Below are 13,622 nucleotides of genomic sequence, written 5' to 3' on the forward strand. Positions count from 1 at the left end.
GTCCTTGACATGTTACTAAATACTCTTTACTATGCAATTCTTCCTGTCATACTGTGAGGTGAAGGGAAAGAGTTGAGTGGTAAGTAGTTAGTCTCAGTTTAATCTTTAAGGTTGAAACTAGTTTTGTCAACTTCATTCCATTTTTGTCTAGTTATAGCAATCATTATAAATCAGTTTCCTGAAAAAGAGTGATTTTGACTTTTTTTTTTCCAAAGAAGAGGAATGTCCTAATGTCCCCAGCTAACAACCAGATAAAATTAAAACCAAAATAAAAACAATGTAAGAAAAAAATAAATAAAACAATGATACAGGAATTCCAATATGTACCAGGAGGACATAGAATTGCACTGGTTTCAATATTACCTGGGTCAATGAAGTTATTTTGATCTTGTAAAATGTGGTTGATGAGTGGAGCTGTAAGCTTCATTATTTTAGACCTATTTCATGAAGTAAAACAACAAAAAAGAAAAAAAAACTAAAAAAGGGAAATAAACTTACGCTTGCCCAGGATTCTCTGTATTCACAATTTTGCACAGTTCTTTTCCTGGTATCTGTTTAGAAAAAGGTTTGTTTGTTCAGAATATGTGGTTAACCATGAATCTATTCATGTGAAAATGCAAAAAAGGAATGAATATAAATATAAAAAGCATGTTTAGTTTGATCACTTATGATGAAAACTGAGAACATTAGTAAGATATAAGTGGGATGTGAAATTCTGAATATGGAAATTATCAGGAGTGGGTTTTGAAGAAAAAATGGATGTAAAAAAATAAATAAATGAAAAGCAACTAATGTCAAAGTAGAACTACTGCAGCAGGGGGAAGGATGAGTGGTAAATGAAAAAATATTAGCAGACATTACTCCTAATTTTTATTGGCATTACTTTCCCAACAAAAGAAATAGAAAATGGATATAAGGAAAGTGGATGCAGAAGCTATCTGAAAGAGAATGAAAGAATTGTATTGTCGAATGTCACAGCCTTTTCTGTAGATACTTTAATGGAATGTATGAAAAAAAATCCTTAATAAAATAAAATAAAATAAATAAAATAAAATAAAATAAAATAAGGTGTGTGAAGGTGAAAAGGAAAAATAACATAATGCTCCTACATTAAGGAAATCTGGAAAATGTATAGTGTGAATACAGAGAAATAGTAGCAAACAATGTTGCATAATGATAACACAATTCAAAATTGTAAGACTGCAGGCATAGACAATATAACAAAAAATGTTCATTTACAGATGTGATTTGATCATTAAGTGGCTTTGAGATTTATTTAATGTACTGTATGCATGAAGATTATATCTATGGCTGACAGCTAGAAAAATAATATTTTTTCCCCTATAGAGAAAAAGGTAATACAATGGAATGCAAAAACTGCAGGAGATTAGTTTGATAGGTGTGTCTGGAAAGCTATTTGGCAGAATTCTGATTGAAAGGGTACAAGAAGTCACAGTGAGAAAAAAATAGAAAGTATAGTGCATTTTTATGAAACGTTATGCATATTTTTGTTCTTCAAATTACTGAGAAATATGTGAATGTGAGAAAGAAAGTTTCTGATTTATTTAGAAGAAATATATGATAATGAGCATAAATTGTGGAATGTTTTGTGTAGTTATGAAGTGGATGGTTGGTTACTGAATATAAATATATAGTCCCCAATTTAGGACTGGTTGCTCAACAATCATTCAAAGTTATAACAGCCTCAGAAAAAGTTACTTACAGCCCATCTTTAAAGTTATGATTGTCGTACCACCCCTACTATCACATGATTGCATTTCAGCTGCTTGGCAACCAGCTCACATTACAACTGGTAGCAGCATCTCATGGTCATGTGACTGTGTTTTGTAACTTTTTTGCCATTTTTTGGCAAAAAATATGTTGATTGGATAAATTGGGTTCAGACTTATGACCAGGTGATTTACCTAACAACCATATGATTAACTTGACTAGCACAGTGATTCACTTAATGAATTTTTTCATTCAGTTTTTATAACAGTCATAAAATTGAGTCTGGTCATTCAAAATATGACCAAAATTCCGGGGTCAATTTCAGTCATAATTTGAGAATTACACGTATAGTGATATCAGCTAAATGTAAAATGTGCGAAGAAATGTAATACTTGTTCCATTTGTGGTACAATATTAAGTAGGAAGTAAAACAAGGGTGCTTCATGCCCCCTTGGGTACTTAATACAAATTATGGATAAATTGGTGTTGAAAATTTCTGGTAACATTAGAGGTTCATTTGTCAGGGACATAAATCCATGTCTTCTTTTTTCTGCATATAATGTCCTGTTGTTAACTAAGAACCTGGATGACTTGCAGTGAATTTTAGACAAATTATATTATGCAATGAAAAGTGTGAGTATGAAATTTAAAGTGTCAAAGGCCAAAATAGTTGTATTGAAAAAAAATGGAGTGCACAGTTGCAATTATATATTAATACAAATTTGTCATTGTCAGCCATTCAGTCGTGTCCAACCTTTGATGCCGGATAATAATACAAATTATACATACATCAATAGTGAAAAATTAGCCAGCAGATCACTTTTTATATCACAATATAATGTTTACTAAGGATGGAGTAATGGAGAAAGAAATTTTGAGAGAAGCAAATGCTGGTACAAAATAGTGGGTGGTATGTGGTATTTTGTGAAGAATGATGCAAAACTATATGTGTGTATAACAGCATGTGTATAATTTTGTTATATGGGAGTGGGAGTGGGTATTTGGGGAATAACATAAAAGTAAATTGGATGCATTAAGAAATGTGTCTGTACAAGAGGAGATATTGTCAAGTATAAATGGGCAATGAGTGAAAGTGGATTGAATAAAAAAAGTGAGTGACCAGCAGAAAAGAAGAACCTTGTGGTGGTTCGGTCATACCAAAAGAATGAGAATGATGAGAATGTGAATGGAATAGGAAATCAAATAAAGCAAAAGTGAATTGGACAAGAGGAAAGGGAAGACTGAGAAAGTCATGACTGGATGGAGTTGATCAGTTCTTCAAAAACCAGTAAAAAGTTCAAAGAGCAAAAATCAAAGTATGAACTGAATCTTATTTGCCTTCAATCTTTCCTTGGAGGATTAAGTGACGTATGTTGTATTTTTCTGGGTGTCTCATCACAGGACCAAAATATTCTAACTTTTGCTTTTTTATGGTTTTGATGATTTCCCTTGGCTTTCCCAGGCGGCTTATCATTAGCATTAACTATAGTGAGTTATACTTCATCTTCACTTATATCTGTAAGATGTACCTATGTGCTACTGACCATATTAGTCCTCATCTTCTCTTTGCTTGAATCTAGACTTGAAACATTGTTCAGAAGGCTTATAACAATTAGTCAAAAGAAAAGACAAGAAAAGACAAAGTTGAAAGAAAAGACAAGGCACCATTGCCATGATTTTTTCTGTCTGTGTTTCAATCTTACACAGTTTTTGAATGAAACATTACATCTAGTGTAATAGTTTTTTGTCTTTTATAAAGGGCACTAAGGTATATAAACTCCTATTTTAAAGAATAATTTATCGTAACTCCCTAGCCTTTAATTCATAATAAAATCATTTTCTGTATATTACTCTGATATATTTTAAAATATTATTCCTGTTGATCTCACCAATCATATTAAGCATTAAAACAGGAGTGTCAAACTTGATTTCATTGAGGGCCACATCAGGGTTGTGTTTGACCTCAGGGGGTCGGGATGGGTGTGGCCTGGCTGGGCGTGACCAGCTCAATGTCACTTGTGTCAGAGGCACCTGTAGTGGCCCAAGCACTTTGCCAGCGAAAACAGGCTCCCAAGCTCTGTTTGCATCTGCGACAGCCTCCTGCAACCCTCTACTAGCAAAAACAGAGCTCAGGAGGGCCATCTGTGGCCCTCCCAACTCCATTTTCCCTGCAGAGGCACCAAGGGCTGGTCATTCGCTATTTCCAGGGCGGCCCCTTGGGCCAGATCTAAGCACCCTATGGGCCGGCTCCAGCTCCGAGGCCTTGAGTTTGATACCCCTGCATTAAAACAAATTACAATATTCACCTTCCTTTCTTAAGTAGACACCAATTGTTTCATTTAAATTCTTGTTAGAGAAGAAAGAAGCTAAATGTGAATGGCATCTACAATATGAGAAATCGTGTAAGGGCCCAGGGTTCCACTTTTTAATAGAAATAGCTGCAGTATAATTTTCCCACAAGCAATTGGACACTAGTATTTTTAGCCAGTGGAGAGCCAGTGTAAGTTAAGAATAGCAATTGCTACAGTGGGAAACTACACAGTTTCTATTAAGGGGACAGCCAGTACAACAGCTGGCTGGTGATGAATTCATATGAAATATGCAATCGTGCAGCATACATAAGAATACATTTTGTAAATTGTTTATAGTGGAATTGTGAAAAGACAATAGAATATTGTTGCCTTCTTTCTGGAAGGGGCATAGTGTTCATCTTGACAAGCTGCAAATTCTGAGCCCACTCAGTGTATATGGCCTTTCCAGCAAAAGGGCTTTCTACAAGAACAACATAGGTATTTTTTAAAAAAAAAATATGGAAGAAAGTTAGACAGATACCATCTGTGCATCTGTTCAGAATGTGCAATATTTAGAAAAGCAGGCCAACTCAGACAGAAGAAAGGGAGTCACTGCATTTCACAGATGGTCTTCTTCATTTAGTTTTGTGTACCACCCTAAAAATGTAGTGGGAAAGCAGTCTTTTCCCATGCAGATGAAACTAAGAGAGGATTCTTTTTCTGGAATCAGGTCATCATTTAAAATGATAAAACAAAGCATGTTGCTATCCATTTCCCAAACACTGATATTCACTGAGTTGTGTTTGAAGAGAAGCAATGAGGTGCCTGTTATTTATTTCCATAAAAGTAACAACAATGACTAGGGAATGCATACTGGTGGATTTCTGAAAAGGCAAGGCAGCATCAGATGCTAAAGTAGCAAGCACAACAACTTAGAACTGGAAAGAAGAAAAAAAGAAAAACGTATTCTCATTCTCACAGCTACCCAATGATAGTATTTGCTATCTTTGTAGTCCTCAATTTTTGACTACAATTGAGCCCAAATTTTATCTTGCTCAGTGAGAAATTTGTTCAATGAGTTTTTCCCCATTTTATGACTTTTCTTGCCACATTTGTTAAGTGAATCAGTGCAGTTGTTAAATTAGTAATACGGTTGTGAAGTGAAACTGGTTTCCTCTTTGAGAGCTGTATACAATGAATTTTCATTTTAATGCATGCCGATTAGTGTACATTCAAAGTAACAATAAAGTTATGATTTTATTCTATTCTATTCATTGACTTTGCTTGTCAGAAGATTGCAAAAGGTGATCGCATGGCCCTGGGGCACTGCAACTGTCATAAATGTGAGTCTGTCAGGCATCCAAATCTAAATCACGTGACTATGGAAATGCTGCAATGGTCAGAAGTACTAAAAATGGTCATAGGTCACCTTTTTCAGTGCCGTTGTAACTTCAAACAATAACTAAGTGAACTGTTGTAAATCGAGGACTACCTATATTAATAATCAACCTCATAGTTGATTAAGTGTTAATTACAATAAGGTACAATTAAGTGTTGTACCTTATGATTCTTGATGAGTATTTTGTCTTTTTATGTACACTGAGAGAATATGCACCAAAACAAATTCCTTGTGTGTCCAATCACACTTGGCCAATAAAGAATTCTATTCTGTTCTATTCTAGTGCTGTTAGAAGACCAAACTGGAATATATTTGGTAAATCACTGGCACATTACATTTTGTATCAATGTGCCTTAGCACTGACTGCAATGAACTATAAAGGTGTATAGATTTTGTTAAATATAAGATTAAATTCTACAGAACAACTACAAATATTAACTTATATTTGCAACAGTGGCAAATATCTGTAGCTTGAGTGTGGGATGAGGGTGAAAGTTCATTCTCCAAGCTTGTGGGTTGATTTCCAAATGTTTTGTTACCAGGCTAGGTAACATCTTCAGTGGAGTTTAGGGGATGTCAGTAGGGCTTAAGACCTACTGACCACACAAAGCCCTTATAAACAGAAGAACACTGACACTGACATCCCCTAAATTCCACTGAAGATGTTACCTAGAAACTTCAGAAACCAACCCACAAGCTCTGATAACTTATTACTTATTAACTTATATTTTTGTATGCAGCTGGTTCCTAGAATAGACGTAAATGACATATGGACTTGTACCACTATATACAGTACACTGAGGGCCTTCCTGACTTTCATAATATTGTTATTCTGTAACAAAACTCCAATGAAGTCCCATAAAACAATATAGTGTCCTTATCAGGGGTGAAATCCAGCAGGTTCTGACAGGTTCTGGAGAACCGGTAGCGGAAATTTTGAGCAGTTCGGAGAACCGGCAAATATCACCTCTGGCTGGCCCTAGAGTGAGGAAGGAATGGAGATTTTGCAATATCTTTGCCCCAGGTGTGGGGAGGGAATGGAGATTTTGAGTATCCTTCCCCTGCCATGCCCACCAAGCCACACCCACCAAGCCACGCCATGCCCACCAAGCCATGCCTACAGAACCAGTAGTAAAAAAATTTGGATTTCATCACTGGTCCTTACCTTTTAGAATGAGACAGATGTTGTTTTGTTTTGCTTTGCCTTTCTTCTGAGGTTCTTCCAGCAGTTGAAGTGGAAGAGATCTTCTCACACATCCTATGAATGAGTTGAAGTTTTTTATTGCTGCAGTTGTAGCTTAGCATGTAGTTCTTCAACAAGGCGAATCCCAGCCTTTGTATGTAGAAATCATTTGTTTGTTTACTACTACTATTTACTATTAACATCTACCCTGTTTCCCTCAAAATAAGACATCCCCTGATAATAAGCCCAATTGGGCTTTTGAACGCATGGCAATAAGGCCAAGCACTTATTTCAGGGTTCAAAAAAATATAAGACAGGGTCTTATTTTCGGGGAAACACAGTATGACTAATGAAAGTTTCAGAAGATGAAAGAGTAAACAAAACTCCATGAGAATTAAATATAATCCAGCAAAATATACACAGCAATTATCCCCAAAGTATCACAATAGCATCATAATACATCATTAAAACAAGAGTTAGAAAAAATCTTACTAAGATTAAAGGATCTTTGTTGCCAGACAGACAGTGAGCTGAAGTGGGGCCATTGTTAAAAATGATAAAGACTCTTTTGCAACAAGCACAGTACCTGGTGATTTCATAGTCATGTCCACGTGTTTTTGGCGAACATATCCCAAGTTTCCAACAGGAGATTAAAAATTTCTAAAAGTTCTTCATATCCCATCAGTTCACTGAGATGAACTGAGCCTGGAAACAAACTAATGAAGACAAAGATCAGCTGCATTTTAAGCCATCTTAAAATGTGCCCACCAGGCTTCAGAGCATTCCATCAGCCGAGGGCTCAGGGGAGGGGCGGGGGGGGTGGCGGTTATTATTAACGAGGATCTGGGTCCGAGGGAGACCACTGTGCCTCAGATAGCCGGATGTGAGTCCCTCCTTGTGAGGTGGGGCCGTGGGGTTCAGATGGGCTTGTTGCTTACGTACCTGGCTCCCTGCCGCGTGGCAACAGCCCTACCTGAGCTACTCGACGTGATAGCCACGGTGGCAGTAGATACACCCAGGCTTTTAGTCATGGGTGATTTCAACTTGCCATCCGTCGGTGAAACGTCTGAGGTGGCTCGGGAGTTCATGGCTTCCATGACGGCCATGGACCTGACCCAGTTAGTTCATGGCCCTACTCACAGGGGAGGTCACACTCTGGATCTGATTTTTGTCTCTGGCCAGTGGTTGAGTGGTCTTGTTATAGGGGATATAGACATGGAACCCTTGTCATGGTCTGACCACTCACTCCTTCGCCTAGATCTTCGAACCGCGACCCCTCGCCGCAGGGAGGCGGATCCAATTAGATGGATCCGCCCCAGGCGCCTGATGGATCCTGATAGGTTCCAGATGGAGCTTGGGCCATTTCCTGAGGATCTAGCACATGACTCGGCCGAGGACCTGGTAGCCGCCTGGGATCGGGCGGCTGGTGGGGCCTTGGACCGAGTTGTGCCTTTGCGGCCTCTGACCCGATGCCGATCCCGTGCGGCTCCTTGGTTTACTGAGGAGCTGAGGGAAATGAAGCGCCGGAAAAGACGCCTAGAGAGCGGTTGGAGGGCCAGTCTCGCTGAATCTGATCGAACACTGGTAAGGTCGCATATTAAGGCCTACCTAGTGGCGATAGAGACGGCAAAGTCTAACTACTTTTCCGCCTCTATTGCGTCATCAGGGAATCGTCCGGCCGCCCTGTTTAGGGTGACCCGCGCCCTGCTCCATCCGGGAGTGCGGGAGGATCCCTTAGAAGGCAGGGTGGAGGATTTCGGACAATACCTGTATGACAAAATCGCCCAGATCCGGGGGGATTTGGACTCTGACTGGGTAGATCAGGGCAGGGTGACGAGGAATAGTCTTGAGAATGTTATCTGGGAGGAGTTTGATGCTGTGACTCCTGATGATGTGGACAGGATTTTGGGGAGACTTAGTGCGGCCACATGTTTACTGGACCCGTGTCCCTCCTGGTTGGTACTGGCTTCCCGGGAGGTTACACGAGGCTGGCTTCAGGGTGTTATCAACGCTTCGTTGAGTGAGGGTTACTTCCCCACCGCCTTGAAAGAGGCGGTGGTGAGGCCTCTCCTCAAGAAGCCGTCCCTGGATCCGGCAATATTGGCCAACTATCGTCCTGTCTCCAACCTTCGCTTTATGGCGAAGGTTGTTGAGAGTGTGGTCGCACGACAGTTTCCGCAATTCCTGGAGGAAACATCTTATCTAGATCCGTTCCAGTCGGGTTTCAGGTCTGGGCACAGCACAGAAACGGCATTGGTCGCGTTGGTTGATGATCTCTGGAGGGCTCGGGACAGGGGTTGTTCCTCTGTTCTGGTCCTGTTAGACCTCTCAGCGGCTTTTGATACCATCGACCATGGTATCATGCTGCACCGGCTGGAAGAGTTGGGGGTGGGAGGCACCGTGTTGCGGTGGTTCTCCTCCTTTCTCTCCGACCGGTCGCAGTTTGTGTTGGCAGGGGGGCAGAGGTCGACCTCGAGGCCTCTCATTTGTGGAGTGCCGCAGGGATCGGTCCTCTCGCCTCTCCTGTTCAACATTTATGTGAAGCCGCTGGGTGAGATCATCCGTGGCTTTGGGGTGAGATACCACCAGTACGCTGATGACACCCAGCTGTACATCTCCACCCCAGGCCACCCCAATGATGCCCTTGAAGTGATGTCCCAGTGCCTGGAGGCTGTACGGATCTGGATGGGGAGGAACAGGCTCAAGCTCAACCCTTCCAAGACTGAGTGGCTGTGGCTCCCGGCATCCCGATATAGTCAGTTGACTCCATCACTGACTATTGGGGGCGAGTCATTGGCCCCCACAGAGAGGGCTCGCAATCTGGGAGTCCTCCTGGATATGCAGCTGTCCTTGGAGGAACACCTGACGGCTGTAACCAGGGGGACCTTTTGTCAGGTTCGCCTGATCCGCCAGTTGCGGCCCTTTCTTGATCGGGATTCCCTGTGCACAGTCACTCACGCCCTCGTCACCTCTCGCCTTGACTATTGCAACGCTCTCTACATGGGGCTCCCCTTGAGGAGCACCCGGAGGCTCCAGCTGGTCCAGAACGCAGCAGCGCGGGTAGTGACGGGAGCAGCATGGCGCTCCCATGTAACACCGCTCCTGCGCGAGCTGCACTGGCTCCCAGTTGTCTTCCGGGTGCGCTTCAAGGTGTTGGTTATCACCTTTAAAGCGCTCCATGGCATAGGGCCTAGCTATCTTCGAGACCGCCTGCTGCTACCAACGACCTCCCATCGACCCGTGCGCTCCCACAGAGAGGGCCTCCTCGGGGTGCCATCAGCCAGACAATGTAGGCTGGTGACCCCCAGGGGGAGAGCCTTCTCTGTGGGGGCACCTACCCTCTGGAATCAGCTCCCCCCAGAGATACGGAGAATCCAAGACCTCAGTGCCTTCCGTCGCGCCCTTAAAACCCATTTATTTAAACAAGCCGGGCTGGCTTAAGATGAAATTTTTAACTGTTTTTTAAATGTTTTAAACGTTTTTAATTGGTAATGAGTTTTAATTGGGCCAAATTTATATATCTTTTAATTGTTTTTAATATTTGTTCTGCATGTTTTTTAATCTGGCTGTACACCGCCCTGAGTCCTCAGGGAGAAGGGCGGTATAGAAATCCAATATAAAATAAAATAAAATAAAATAAATAAATCTTCGAGAGAAATCCCATGACATCATATAAACTATATAAATTCAACCTGAAGTAAATTGGACAATAGATGCCCAAAACCAGCCTTGGAAGATAGTTGATAGAATGTGAACACATTCCTAATTAAAGCTCAATTACTTGTGAGCTGTATTGAATCTAGGGAGTGACTGTGTTGCAAACTGACAGTTTTTTTAAAAAGGTCTTATTGATAATCCTTTAAAGATTATAACTGCAGATGTGAGGTCAATTTGGAGGAGTATACAGCAAAAGAGAAGAGGAATAATTCAGAAAAGGTAGACACAGACACACTTCATCTGTGGGGATGATTAGCAGCGTCAAGTTTCTGGGTGTGCAGCTAATGAGTAGGCTGGCTTGGTCGCTCAATAGCAAGACACTGGTGAAGCGGGCACAACAGCGCCTGCATTTTCTGTGTCGCATAAGAAAAGTACATCTTCCTTCCCCTGTCCTTACCACTTTCTGTAGAGGGATGATTGAGAGCATCTTGTCATATTGCATCACAATCTGGTTTGGAAGCATTACTGCCTCAGACAGGAAGGCGGTGCAGAGAGTGGTGAGGATAGCAGAAAAGACTATTGGCAGCTCACTGCATTCTATCCAGGTTATAGCATGTAAGCGTTGCTTGTGCAGGGTCCACAGGATTTTCTGGGACACTACACATCCTCTTCATGACCTGTTTATCTTGTTACCTTCTGGGAAGAGGCTTCATGGCTTCCGAAGCAGAACATTGCTTTGGAAGCCATGAAGGACGCACTGGATGCGTCTTATACTCCGAATGTAGCCCCGCCCAGCTTCTCAAATGGAGGTTTCAGAGGCTGAAAAAAGCATCAGAAACTAAGCTTCAGAAAAAAAGCCCCCAAACAGAGCTTCAGAAAAGAAGACCCCAAACAGAGCTTCGGAGGCTTTTTTTCTGAAGCTCTGTTTCGGAGGCTTTCAGAGGCAGGAAAAAAAGTTTTTTCTGAAACAGAGTTTCAGAAGTTTCAGAGGCAGAAAAAAAAAAGCAAGGCACAGAGCTCACAACCAAGGAACCTGTTGCTAAAATTCACCTCTGGGAACAGCTGATTGGGGGTATTCCAGGAGGCTGATCCACCTGCCAATCAGCTTTTTTCTTATTTTCCTCCCCAAAAACTAATGTGAGTCTTATTCTCCGAAAAATACAGTATATATTCCAATTATCCTTTCTCTACATATACAATTACTAAAACTATCCTTTAAAAAATATTGGTAGCATCTTTATCACATTCTGGAGAAATGCTAGAGGACAGTGGTTAGAGATGGAAGAGGAGGTGGACACAATATTTATTATTTTAAAAGTAGTATTTTTTAAAACTATAAATTGCCAAATTTTCATGAGATTTCAGGACAGGACACAAAGGTATTATGAGATCTAGCTATCAAATGAGATTAGGACTATATAAAATTATTTAGAGACATCAACTGGTGATACTGTTGGGGGTTTTATATGTCTATGGGTACCTTATTGTCAGCGCTTAACATTAGTTGCTGTCTGACCTGCAGGTTTCCATTTTTTAGCTCACCTTCTAACATCCGTGCAACCATTCTGTTTTCTAGGCTACCATATTTGGGCTGCAAAAGTCTGGAAACTAATAGATGGCATCAAAGAGATACAAAAGGGATACAAAAGATACAAAAGAGATACAAATCCAGCAGGTTCTGACAGGTTCTGGAGAACCGGTAGCGGAAATTTTGAGTAGTTCAGAGAACCGGCAAATACCATCTCTGGCTGACCCCAGAGTGGGGTGAGAATGGAGATTTTGCAATATCCTTCCCCCAGGACTGGGGAGGGAATGGGGATTTTGCAGTATCCTTCCCCTGGAATGGGGTGGGAATGGAGATGTTGCAGTATCCTTCCCCTGCCACACCCACCAAGCCATGCCCACCAAGCCACGCCCAGAGAACTGGTAGTAAAAAAATTTGGATTTCACCACTGAGGTAAAGGTTCCCCTTGCACATATGTGCTAGTCATTCCTGACTATATGGTAGTTCTCCTGTTTTTAGTGAAAGCTTTAGTGCAGCTATTTCTGTCGCTGAACAGGAGTCACAAGTTCTTCCCAAACGTATACAAGTGTTTGGTTATGGTGATAAACATACAAGTGTTATCTCTTTACCATAGATACTGTCTTTGGCGCTTTTTTTAATGAACTATTCGTCTGAAAAAAGGAAGCCCTGGGACTAGATCTTTCACCTTCCTTCTATTGTCATTTTCCAATTGTTTTATTAAAAAAAAAAAAAAAAAACCTACGTTAGCAGCTTGACTGATGTTGAATTTCAGCCTAGATTTGGAAACACCCAGAAAAGGGAAATGCCAAGACAAAGTTGGGTTTTTTTGTTTTTGTTTTTAGGACATTCCTTGAAAATTTGGTGTGCATTTTCCATCTATTAGACTGTTAACTGAGTTTTTTAACAGGGCTACATGGAACAATGTTGGCGATCTCAGTCCCAATTTTCACTTCCTTGCAAAGTGTGAGGGTTGTTAAATGCTTTGACTTGTCCATGGTACACATAGTAGGAACAGTAGTGGGATTCAAATAATTTAACAACCGTTTCTCTGCCCTGATGATTTCTTCCAACAACCAGTTCACCAAACTGTTCAGAAAGTTAACAACTGGTTCTCCCAAAGTGGTGCGAACTGGCTGAATCCCACCACTGAGTAGGGACCTCTTGTTGCTGCTCCTAGGTTCTCTGATTTTCTCAATAGAGTACGCAAATCAGTGGTGGGTTTCAAAAATGTTTACTACAGGTTCTGTGGGTGTGGCATAGTGGGTATGGCATGGCTTGGTGGGCGTGGCTTGGTGGGCGTGGCAGGGGAAGGATACTGTAAAATCTCCATTCCCACCCCACTCCAGGGGAAGGATACTGTAAAATCTCCATTCCCTCCCCAATACATGGGAAGGTTACTGCAAAATCCCCATTTCCTCCCAATCGGTTGGGACTTGGGAGGCAGAGAATAGGTGGGGGCAGGGCCAGTCAGAATTTTTACTACCGGTTCTCTGAACTACTCAAAATGTCCGCTACCGCTTCTCTAGAACTGCTGAACCTGCTGAACCTGCTGAAACCCACCTCTGACGCAAATCCCAAGTTGAGTGGAGAGACCCTTCACCCATGTCTCCTGTACCACATATTGGTACTGTACCAAATATTTATTCTCTCTCCCCACACTTTCTTGTAGAAGTATTCCCGCATTTTGAGGAAGAAAAGGGGAAGTGTTCACTAGTCCTACGCATCTTTTATGTACTTTAGAAATAGCCTGGTCATTGTATCTGAAAGCTGTGTCTTTTCTTGTACAGTAATCTCTCCATTGATCAAACAGACTCCGTGGCTTCTGAAGTTGTCATG

The sequence above is a fragment of the Pituophis catenifer genome, unplaced genomic scaffold (genome assembly GCF_029215685.1).
Source record: "Pituophis catenifer annectens isolate HBS135680 unplaced genomic scaffold, rPitCat1.0.hap2 SCAF_1, whole genome shotgun sequence".
In the NCBI taxonomy this organism is placed as follows: Eukaryota; Metazoa; Chordata; class Lepidosauria; order Squamata; family Colubridae; genus Pituophis; species Pituophis catenifer.